Here is a 10044-nt window from a genome sequence, read left to right on the forward strand (position 1 = left end):
TTATTTTCCTAACTTCCTTCTGGGGAAAAAAAAAAAGAAAGTTCTGCTGATAACCCATCAAAAAGTTGAACGAGATCTCTGCTAAACTTGAAGGTCTTGAGGAAGGGGACTATCTGTTATCTACTTTCTACCTGCTGTTGTCCTCACTGCTTAGTGATCCGTAATCATTACTGATTTGTGTTTTTCCAATCTTCTTATGTAGAAGGAAAAAAATAAAGATTCTGTCCTACTGAGAAGAAATTGTAAGTAGGGGACACGTGGTCTGTGACCTATGAATGTTTCAAACTGACGTGACTTACCAGTGCACTCCAAAGTGGTGTTTGCTTCTGCTTTTGGTCCACAGCTGTACACCTCTACTGTTTCCCATGTACGAGAGCTGCAACTGAAGTTGGTCCAGTTTATCTGTGGAAAATTAACCTACTAACACACAAATGAGCAAAAACGATTTCTCTGAAATCCCCTTGTTTATCTAAATCCTGAAAGGGATTATTTGATCTCACATGTGAAAAGAGACATAATGCCCAGTTGATGGCGTGGAGTGAGGAGAAAGGAGAGGAGAGGGTGACTGTCTCTGGCAATGACCTGAAGAGCCACTGGATTAGGTGCAATGTAAAATACCACAGATATCGGCTGGCTGAATCAAAACTCAATCACACTTCCTACAAATTCTATATCCACACTGTTAGTCTATCCCTGTGATTTATTTTCATATGAGTTTTGGCTGGAGATGAAGGGTCTTTCAGTGATCAGAGTGTTTTCTGAAGACAGTATTGTTTGATTTCCCTGCACTACAATGACATCTCCCTGAGTTCACCTGTCTCTCCATGCTCCTGCTGCTACAAGATGATGCTTTCCTGCCTTGTGGAGCAGTTGTAAAGACATTTTCAGTAAAGACTGGTGCTCTGACAGTTGGACATGGGTACGTGGGTCAGACACCCACATTTAACCTTCATTGTGACTTATTTGGCAGTATCAATGATCAGATTCAAATTTTAGGGCATCGCTTGCAAATCCCTAGCCCAAGATGCTACCTAATCTCAGGCTGATAATTTCCTTCCCACATACTTTTCTTCTGCACTTGGAGGTTGTTAAGCCTTTCCAGGGAGCAAGGCCACAACTAGCAGCCTCCTCTCCCTTGGCCTCACACAGTTGCCTGCTCGTTTAAGCTGTCCTCTTTGTTGCAAGGTCTGTCTTGCACCATTCCTTGCCTTGCTTTTGTAGGTGCTCTGACTCACTCTAGCAGATCCTGAAGTAGTTCTTTGCTTCTTAAAAAAATTCAATTGTGAATTAAGACAGTCTCTCACATCACAGATTCCAAGTGGGGTTTTTCTTTGTCTTCTGTATTCTCAAGGAGGACTCTTCTTATCTGAGGATCACATATAATTTTCATACAAGTACTGGAGGTTGTGGTTGTCATCCCTGGGTCACCACTCAAAACCTGCACATCTGGACAGGGCCATCTGACCTGGACTGTTACTGCTATCTTATTTTCTCCAATTTATAACTCTGTTCTTGGCAGAAAAGAACCTTATCCGCACTGACCCACTAGATGTTCAGGCCTTTTTTATTTCTCTCCCTATAGCTTCACCAGAGGCTGATTGAGTGTCTTTTAGTATTTAGACTTGCCCTTCCTTTTCCTGTGATAACGGGATGGTCCAAAGGTGTCCCTTTTACCTTCTGCCCTTGGCTGTCTGACTGTGTGTGTGTCAACCACTATAATTACTGTACCTCACAGTTTTCCTTATCTTCTTTATCTGCTCCTATCCCTTCCTGGTACTCTACTTCTACGTCTGAAGCAGTACATTTTGACCAAGGGGACCTGTGGCTGGGCAGTCAGCATGTCTTTCATACCTCAAAGATGAGACATAAAAATTATGGTCTTTCTGCGAGCAAGAAGGTGAAGACAGTGCCAAGATTTCTTGGTTGTCATTCATACACTAACCATCAGTCTTTTTCGCTCTAAAAGAATTCACAGCACATACATGATAAACATTTGTTAAACAAAATCTGGCTTTTCACATGGGCCATACATTGTCTAGCTTGTAGATAATAAATGTCAAAAATTGCAAAAAGGCAGATAGGAAAAATGCAGGTACAGTAGGTATTTATTTGTGTAACTTTCAGTGTATAATGAAATTAAATAATTTTGAATATGTAATTTTTCTAATCACCAAATAAATTTACATAATCCCTTTTTCTCACAGTGATTATAGGATTTTTGTGGCAAGACTTACTTTGAAGCTGCATATTATTTATCTTCCCATTTGGTATTCCATTTTTCAACATAGATGGGTTTTATTTCTGATTTTCTCTTGCATGTGCAATCAATTCTTTTCCTAAGCAGCCCTGTTCGAAGCTGAGAGGTACTCTGGGGATTTAGCCTTACTGTATGTACTAGAATTTTAAGCTTTATGCAAAATTATTTGCTATCAGGGCTGAATATCCCTGCATACCCCTAACATAAATTGACAGTTTCTAAAAGCTTCTGCAGTCGGGAGGATCTGACAGAGTAAAGAAACACAGTATAAATGGTTGTGTTATGTTCTCTTTCACTCCTGTGTTTGTAGTGTCAACACATTGTCTTTGAGACTTGGGCAAATAATTTTTAGTGATTCAACCCATAAATTTTGCCTAATGTTATTGTTTGGAGGTAGACTGCAGAGCTCAGGTCTCTTCAATAAAGTGTTTATATACTCTGTAAAACTCTGCTTTCTGCCTTTGATAAAACTAATCCCAAATTTGACACTGAGCATGAATTTAATGCACCAAACTTTTTTTGTGGTAGGTCACCAGTCCCTGTCTGCAGAGTAGGCAGAAGCCCCTTATGGTGACTCTGACTAAATGAAGGCATAGCAGCATGGTAATGAGCATCCTGTATTTTGTCTGTGCAAAGATCCTGGAATGGCATGGTGAGCATTGCATATTTCAACCCATGGGTCAAGAATGCAGCTTTAAAGGTATCTGCCAACTGGGAAAGCTTTTCTGGCTTTCTGCTAGCCTGTGCCTTTGCAGCATAATGTGTTGTCTCTCTTCAAAATCTTAGTCTTCAGTATTGTAATAACTAGTAGCTGGGGATACCCAGTAAGTTTTTGGTGAGTCTTTCCCTGACTTCTGGGCTCAATGCCATTATGAAGCAAGGAGTTTCACTGATGCTCCTCAGCACCAAAGATGTCTAGAGGTCATGTTAACCAACTCCCCTGCTCAAACAGGGTCACCGAGAGTCAGCTGCCAACAACAGAAATGGTCATATAGCCCCAATAGCACAGCTGTTGCCCCACACCACAGCATTAATGGGGCTCCAGTGTGAGCCACAGCTCCTTAAACACTTCCTACCTGATGATTTTCCCAGAAGTCACAAGAATGTATATTTACTTAGAAGAAAAAGCACTTCTTGTTGTAGTATAATTTTTACTTTTGGGCTGTTTTTTTCTAACAACATCTGTAAATACATCGGAAGACAAACTAACCATGGCTCCCTCTCTATGTGTGTCTGGGCTTTTTCCTGCTCAAGTGTTAGATTTGTACTAATGATTTCCAATGGGATAGAAATAAACCATCTCTAGGCAATTGATATCACAAAACTCTGATTCTGTTTTCATTGACATAGGTTTGCCCACATCATGGGAATAATTCCAGTTTACCCCATGGTAACTTAAATCAGAATCTATCCTTCAGTATTTAATAAATTTTCATTTTGCAAAACTGTTTCAAAAATTAGTGTGAATGAAGAAGTCCTGAACTGGGATTTTTGATTGTCTGTCTATCTTGACCTTCATTTTTAAATTTATTTTTATTTTGTTTCCCGGATAAAAGCAATGCTAAACTTCCAAGGGCGTAAGTCTCCTTGTGTGCTTAGATATCTGAAAAGCAAACGTAAGGGATTAGAGATCTCACAAGTTAGAATTTCTGCTTAAAATATGTATAGTTTTAACTGGTTTTCAGCCTACATATAGGACGAATCTCAGTCTGAAGTCTCCTCCATCAGACCTGCTCCTGCTGTTACACTCTTTTCTATTATGATTAATAATGTCTGAAATCTGAAACCAAGTCAGCTGCACTATAACAAACTTGGTATCAATTTTACAGGTCACAAATAACCATGTAATTCAATAACCCTCTATGTGTTCCAGACCAACATGGGACCACATGCTTGTGGGGAGCAATGAATGGGTAATTTGATGAAGAATGAAGACCATATTCAGGGAAAAGACTCTGAAAGCTGAAAGCATTTTCTGCAGGAGAGCAGGAGTCAGAGTCAGGAAAGGAAGGCATGTTTCCCTGAGATGGTTACTTTTAATGCTATGAACTATCTCTGGACTTTTAAAAGTGTCTATGCATTTTGGAGTGTGTCCAAATGATGAATAATTCATCCTGAAGAGAAAGAATGCGAACAGTTAAAGAACATGACATCAGACTAGAAATGGTCAGTCAGAGAACTGGTGAGTCAGATTAAACAAAAAGTTTGCTTTGAAGGTGAGATTTGGGATCAATATAAGGTGATCTCACTCAACTGCAGTCAATACTGAAGTCAAAAACTACAGGAGATTGCGTTAAGAACTGGGACCATTCCCTGAAAGCCTATGAAAATACTTAGAAGGAAAGGATTATGTGTTCCATATCTAGCTTGCAAAATGATGTGGTTAAGTATGATTCTCAGCTTTCTTTTTTATTTAAGAAAATTAAATTTCTTTGGTCACAGGTGTACAGAAAAGCTTGACTATGTGAACCAAGTGGACCCTACAAGGAATTCAGAAGACAAATTGTGCCCTTATTCTCATTTAAGCTTAATCTTATGGTTGCATAGCCTCCTGCATAGCTTTGCTACGTCTGCCTTCCATTTGTTCTGCTCTGTATACTAGCAAAAATTTGCATGAGAAAGATGTTATTTTTTCACCTCTTAAGGATAAATTGTACCTGAAGGAGACTCATGACCACAGCTGACATCTGTTAGTATGCACAGACCTTTTCTATGTCCACCTTGTACTTGCAGCACCTAAATCCCATCCGGATATAAGTTTCTGACACTGATAAAATGCACAATTATACAACATCTGAGAAGATCAGTCACTAAAACCCAAAGCGGCAACTGATTCTCAGACATATTCTTGCCTGTCATATTTGTATGGCCTAACCAAGCAGGGTTTTAGATATATACAGTAGTTCACCTTTGCTGACAGAAAACCAAAACATAGTGAGGAGAAATGCAGGATTTTTTTTTTTTTTGGTAGTTTAGGCAGCTTCTAAACACAAGTATTTTGTTGTGTTTTTAGTAGCCTTGTTCCATTATGATCACTTTGGGCTTCTCAAACATTATGAAATGTATGCATATATTAAAAATATATTACACATATTTAAAAACATATATGCAGACCACATGAGGGTTGCTGCAATGTTACAAATACACTAGTCAATCAGGTGATGAACCTCTCCAGATGGAACATTGGATCAGAACATTGCCATGTGAAAATTTTCTTTAAGGATTTATGTTAGTCTAAGCTGCAGAAAGAATTGCATTATAATCCCTCTTCTCTGAAACTTCAATATATGAAGATATTCACATTAATTTTTCATTTTTTTTTACCAGGATTAGTAATATTAAAAACATAAGTGTGTTAATATTAAATTTCAAGAGTATAAAAATATGTTACTTCAGATTAAATATTTACTTTAAAAATATTTAGCTTCTTTGGTTATTTTTTATTTTAATATCTCAAAAATGCAATATAAATTTAGGAACAGAAAACTTCTTCTCTAAAACCTTAAATTAAAGCTGAACTTCTCCTTTGGTTAAGAATTTGTGTTTCGTTTAATTCACTTTAGCTGAACTGTTTGATAAACTTAACAATTCTTACATATTTCCTTTTTTTCCTGTTCCAGGTTTTGGTCACTAAAAAGTAAGCTAAAGTATCTCATTTAGCTGTAGGAAAACACCCTTAAAATTGTAAAAACGTTTGAGTTAAAAGGGACCTTAAATATCTTATAAACTCAATCCCTAATATAATATAGAATATACTATATAATCCATGCCTTTCCCAAAGTCCTCGGTGACCGAGTCTCTAGTGAAAAAAATAAGGAACTGGAGATCGTATTTAAGTCCTTGCAATAATAGATGAAGGATGAGATTTTATTTTGCATACTGTGTACAGAGAAATTCAGACTGGCTCTTCCTGACCTGGAATCCAGCACTCTAGAAAGCATGCTGCTGAGCTATCAAAACAGTATTTTCCTGCCCATATTGTTCCTTGGCTCTGGCAGCATGATCATACCACTTCTGAAGAGGAGGTGTTAAGCAAGAAGCTTTGCTGTGGGAACATATTCACACACATGGGCTGCTGCTGATAGCTTGAGGATCTCTGGATCACACTCCATAGCTCGGTGTAAAGGGAACCACAGAGCCTTCACAAGAAGCAAAGAAACTCAGCCAGAATCTTCCATCCTAAATATCTTTGACTTCAGTTCCAAACCTTAACATCAAAATTTAATGCCCAACGTGAGCATTTCCTACTGGTGGCCGTGGTGTGCATGTGTGTGATCTGAGTAATGACGCATTTGCACAGCCAGCGATAGCTCAGATTGTTTTACTGCCAATCCACCTCATGGTCGAAGGACAGAAATGAGCATTCGTAGGTACAGTTGAACTCATCCTGATGTAGACAACTAGAACAGGTCAGAGAAACACATCCTAGGAATGTCTTCTGTAAAAACAAGAGAAACCCTGAATGTTAGGAATGGACCCTTACACTGGAGATGCCTGAATAGCTTGTCTTATGCCTGTGCAAATGCTGACTTCCTGAGCTGATGAATGACCTCATTCACTTCCTCTACTATTTCAGCAATATTTTCCAAAATGTTCCTCAGTTTTTGTTCACTGCCATATGATTGTATCTTTTTGTTTATAATTAATTCTGCATGAAGGGCTATTAGAACACTGTGCCTGCTTACTGAAGGTGAGCTTCCACAACACCCTAGTTGCTTGCCACCTGAGAGTTAGTCTGTGTTTTCCACAGAGGCTCTTTAAAAAAGATGATGAAAACCTGATTTATGCTTTGCATTCATAGCACTGGGCAGAGATGATTGTAACTGGCCTCCCATCTTCCTTCCATTAATCATCAACAGATTGTCCAGAATATGCAGCTGCTCAGGTGCTGATCTGGATTCCTCCCAAGCAGCATAGCATGTTCAATAATATTTTCCTACACTGTGGCCCTTTGTTCTATCAATTTCTTGTATCTTCTTCATTTGTCTTTTGAATGCAGCTCAAATACTAATTTTCTGCCTTCTACTAGTGTTTTAATGTGTTGAGCACTTGTATCTTCAGTTTGTTTCAAAAGGTTCTTGCAGTGAAGCCTCTGCTACAAAAGCTTGGATCTTTGTCTGATTGCAAACCTAGCTGAAAAGGTCACTTATCTGTGGAATGACACTTTCTTCTGACTGTTCTTTTTGGACTGAGGGCTGGTTCATTTGTACAGCTCCTTCCTATTCTGAAGTTGGAATTTCTCTTTTGACTCAAGAAAGCCTTAAGTATAGTCTCAAATATAGGATACTTAATTAAATAAATACACCAGAAGGTCTAATCAATATAACTGACCACTTGGGAAGGTTAAAGGCCTTCAAGATACATGTGGGAATGTGATTCAAGGCAGTCTGGAGTCTGCTTTTTGTTTCCTGATTTGCTGCTTAATCTTTCTCATCTGGTGTGAATCAGTCTAATTTCAGTACAGCCAATCTGAATCCACCATCTGGGATTCACACCTCTGAAAATATCCACAGAAACCCCATTGGTTAAATTCTTAGATGGATCAGAGAACACTTTTTAATCCTCATAAGACAGAAGACAACTATTCCTCTGGATTCAGTAGAAATTTGAAGTTAGTATACTCAAGGAAGTGTTATTCCTGCTGCTTTCCATGTCCCATTTCCATGTACGTTTTCATTTCCACATATATGTTCTTCTTCCAGCAAGATATGAGACAGCATTTATACTTAAGATAAAACCAAGCAAAAACTGTATCCTGTGCCTCTGCCACTTTATGCCTGGCGTCTTATCGAGGGAACTAAGAGAGAGAAGAGTACTGTGTGACTAAGTGATTTACTAGCATTTAAAGACTCTGAAAAGAGTCCATCTCTGGGGCCCCTAAAAAGGAAAACATGGGCCTGTTGGAGTGATTCCAGAGGAGGGTCACCAAGATGATCAGAAATCTGAAGCATCTCTCCTGCATGACAGGCTGAGAGAGTTGGGGTTGTTCAGCCTGTAGGAGACAAGGCTCTGGAGACAGCTTATAGCAGCCTTCCATTCCCTAAAGGGGGCTACGAGAGAGCTGCAGAGGGACTTTTCACATGGGCATGCGAAAAGGAACATGTAAAAGGATAAGTGGGAATAGCTTTAAACTGAAAGAGGGTTGGTTTAGATTAGACATTAGGAAAAAAATCTTCATTGTGAGGGTGGTGAGGCACTGGAACTGGTTGTTCAGAGAAGTCGTGGCTGCCCCATCCCTGGAGGTATTCAAGCCCAAGCTGGATGGGGTTTTGAGCAACCTAGTCTAGTGGGTGGCATCCCTGTCCATGGCAGGGGGCTTGGAACAAGATGATATTTAAGGTCCTTTCCAATCCAAATCATTCTATGATCCTATGAAAATGGGTTTTAAAAGCTTTTAACTATATAAAAAAAGAAAAAGTAACCTTTAGATGCCTGTGTCAGTGTTCTGGGCTGAGGAAAGTTCCTTTTTTGCTGTGGCAGGTTGGCAACTCTACATGCATGTAGAAGTCAAGAAAACATCTGAATTAATTCCAGAACAACTCAGAGCAGGAGCCAGCTGTAGTTTTGTTAGAAGAGGCCCTGCTGCTGGGGAACCTTTTTAAAAGGGGTAAAAGAACTTTCCTGTAGCTTTAGAACCAGGGACCTCAGATGAAGTGTCAAACAGGTAACTCCTCAAGGCTGATTCTTCTAAGACTACTATGTTGATGAGTCTCAGATATCCTCACCGAGCACTGCTTGAAAACACAGTGGTTGCAATTTTCCCTGAGGAATTGGCCGCATGTCATTACACTTGTTTGGCAGTAGAGCAGGAATTTAGAGAGCAGCCTGGGGACAGAAGTAGCACTTTTCTCTCCTGTTGACCTGCACTTTGGTACACAAGCGAACATGAGTAACTGGAAAAGCACAGGAGCTTAGAGGCAACTGCCCTTCTGCCCCGTAGTTTTATGCAGGGTTAGCAGCCAAAGCAGAGAAATACAGAGGTACACAGCTGCAATTTCTTCCTCTGTATGTCCCAAGAAGAGGCATTCCGGGCAGTTTTCATATGCCTAACGTCCAGAAGTTGTCACCAACTGATCTCAAGCCCTTCAGCACCAATTGCATGTCCCATTTTTCACCTGGAAAGTCTGAGACAAGAAGTGATGAACGTGAATGAACTGGTGGTGGAGACACTGTCAGCATACAGGGCTGTGAAGGCCCATACCATTTCTCCAGTACAGGCATGCAAATTGTTCTGTTTGCCATGGCATGACTCAATGCTGAGTGAAATCAGCACTGCATGCTTCCATTGGCTTCAGTGGTAGCAGATGATGTCCTTAATGGGTATGTGGATCATAAAAGAGTGAAAGGTACAGGCTTTGAGGGGTGGTTTTATTCTGTTCTTTTCCAAAGACATTTATTTTATCAGAAAAGGGAAGAATTGGTGAGCTGGGTATTTTAAATACAGCTTTTAGCTTGTCATCAATATGTTTTAAAAGAGAGCTGTGAGTTGAAATTTTTATTCATCTCTCCTCTAACCTCTTTTTCCTTTTTTTTTTTTTTCTTTCCTTATAAAGAAAGTTGTAAAGCAGGCTTGAGTAGAGGTGGTTTGAAGGGTTTTTTTCTATATATATTCTTGGTGTATATGGTTTTGACCATTATTTTTGATTACCTGTTCTGGCATAGCCGAGATTTCCTGTATTATTTCTAATACTTCTTTTTCCTCCCTGGGGAAATTTCATGTCTGCTTTTAACATTTGTCCTTTATTTTTACTTTGTGAAAACTGAGGCAGGGAATTAACTTTGTGTCA

General features: G+C 39.4%; 1 long non-coding RNA gene across 1 annotated transcript in view; it reads left to right on the forward strand.

The window, feature by feature from the left end:
• Positions 1-8304, forward strand: part of LOC121662642 — a 436327-nt gene extending 428023 nt beyond the window's left edge. Inside the window, exon 3 of the long non-coding RNA XR_006015360.1 lies at positions 8264-8304. This is a non-coding gene — a long non-coding RNA (uncharacterized LOC121662642). The remainder of the gene's footprint in view (positions 1-8263) is intronic.
• Positions 8305-10044: the final 1740 nt, after the last annotated feature.

Source organism: Corvus kubaryi, unplaced genomic scaffold, assembly GCF_017639235.1.
Source record: "Corvus kubaryi isolate FWS band 111438036 unplaced genomic scaffold, C.kubaryi_AGA036_p1.0 37260, whole genome shotgun sequence".
In the NCBI taxonomy this organism is placed as follows: Eukaryota; Metazoa; Chordata; class Aves; order Passeriformes; family Corvidae; genus Corvus; species Corvus kubaryi.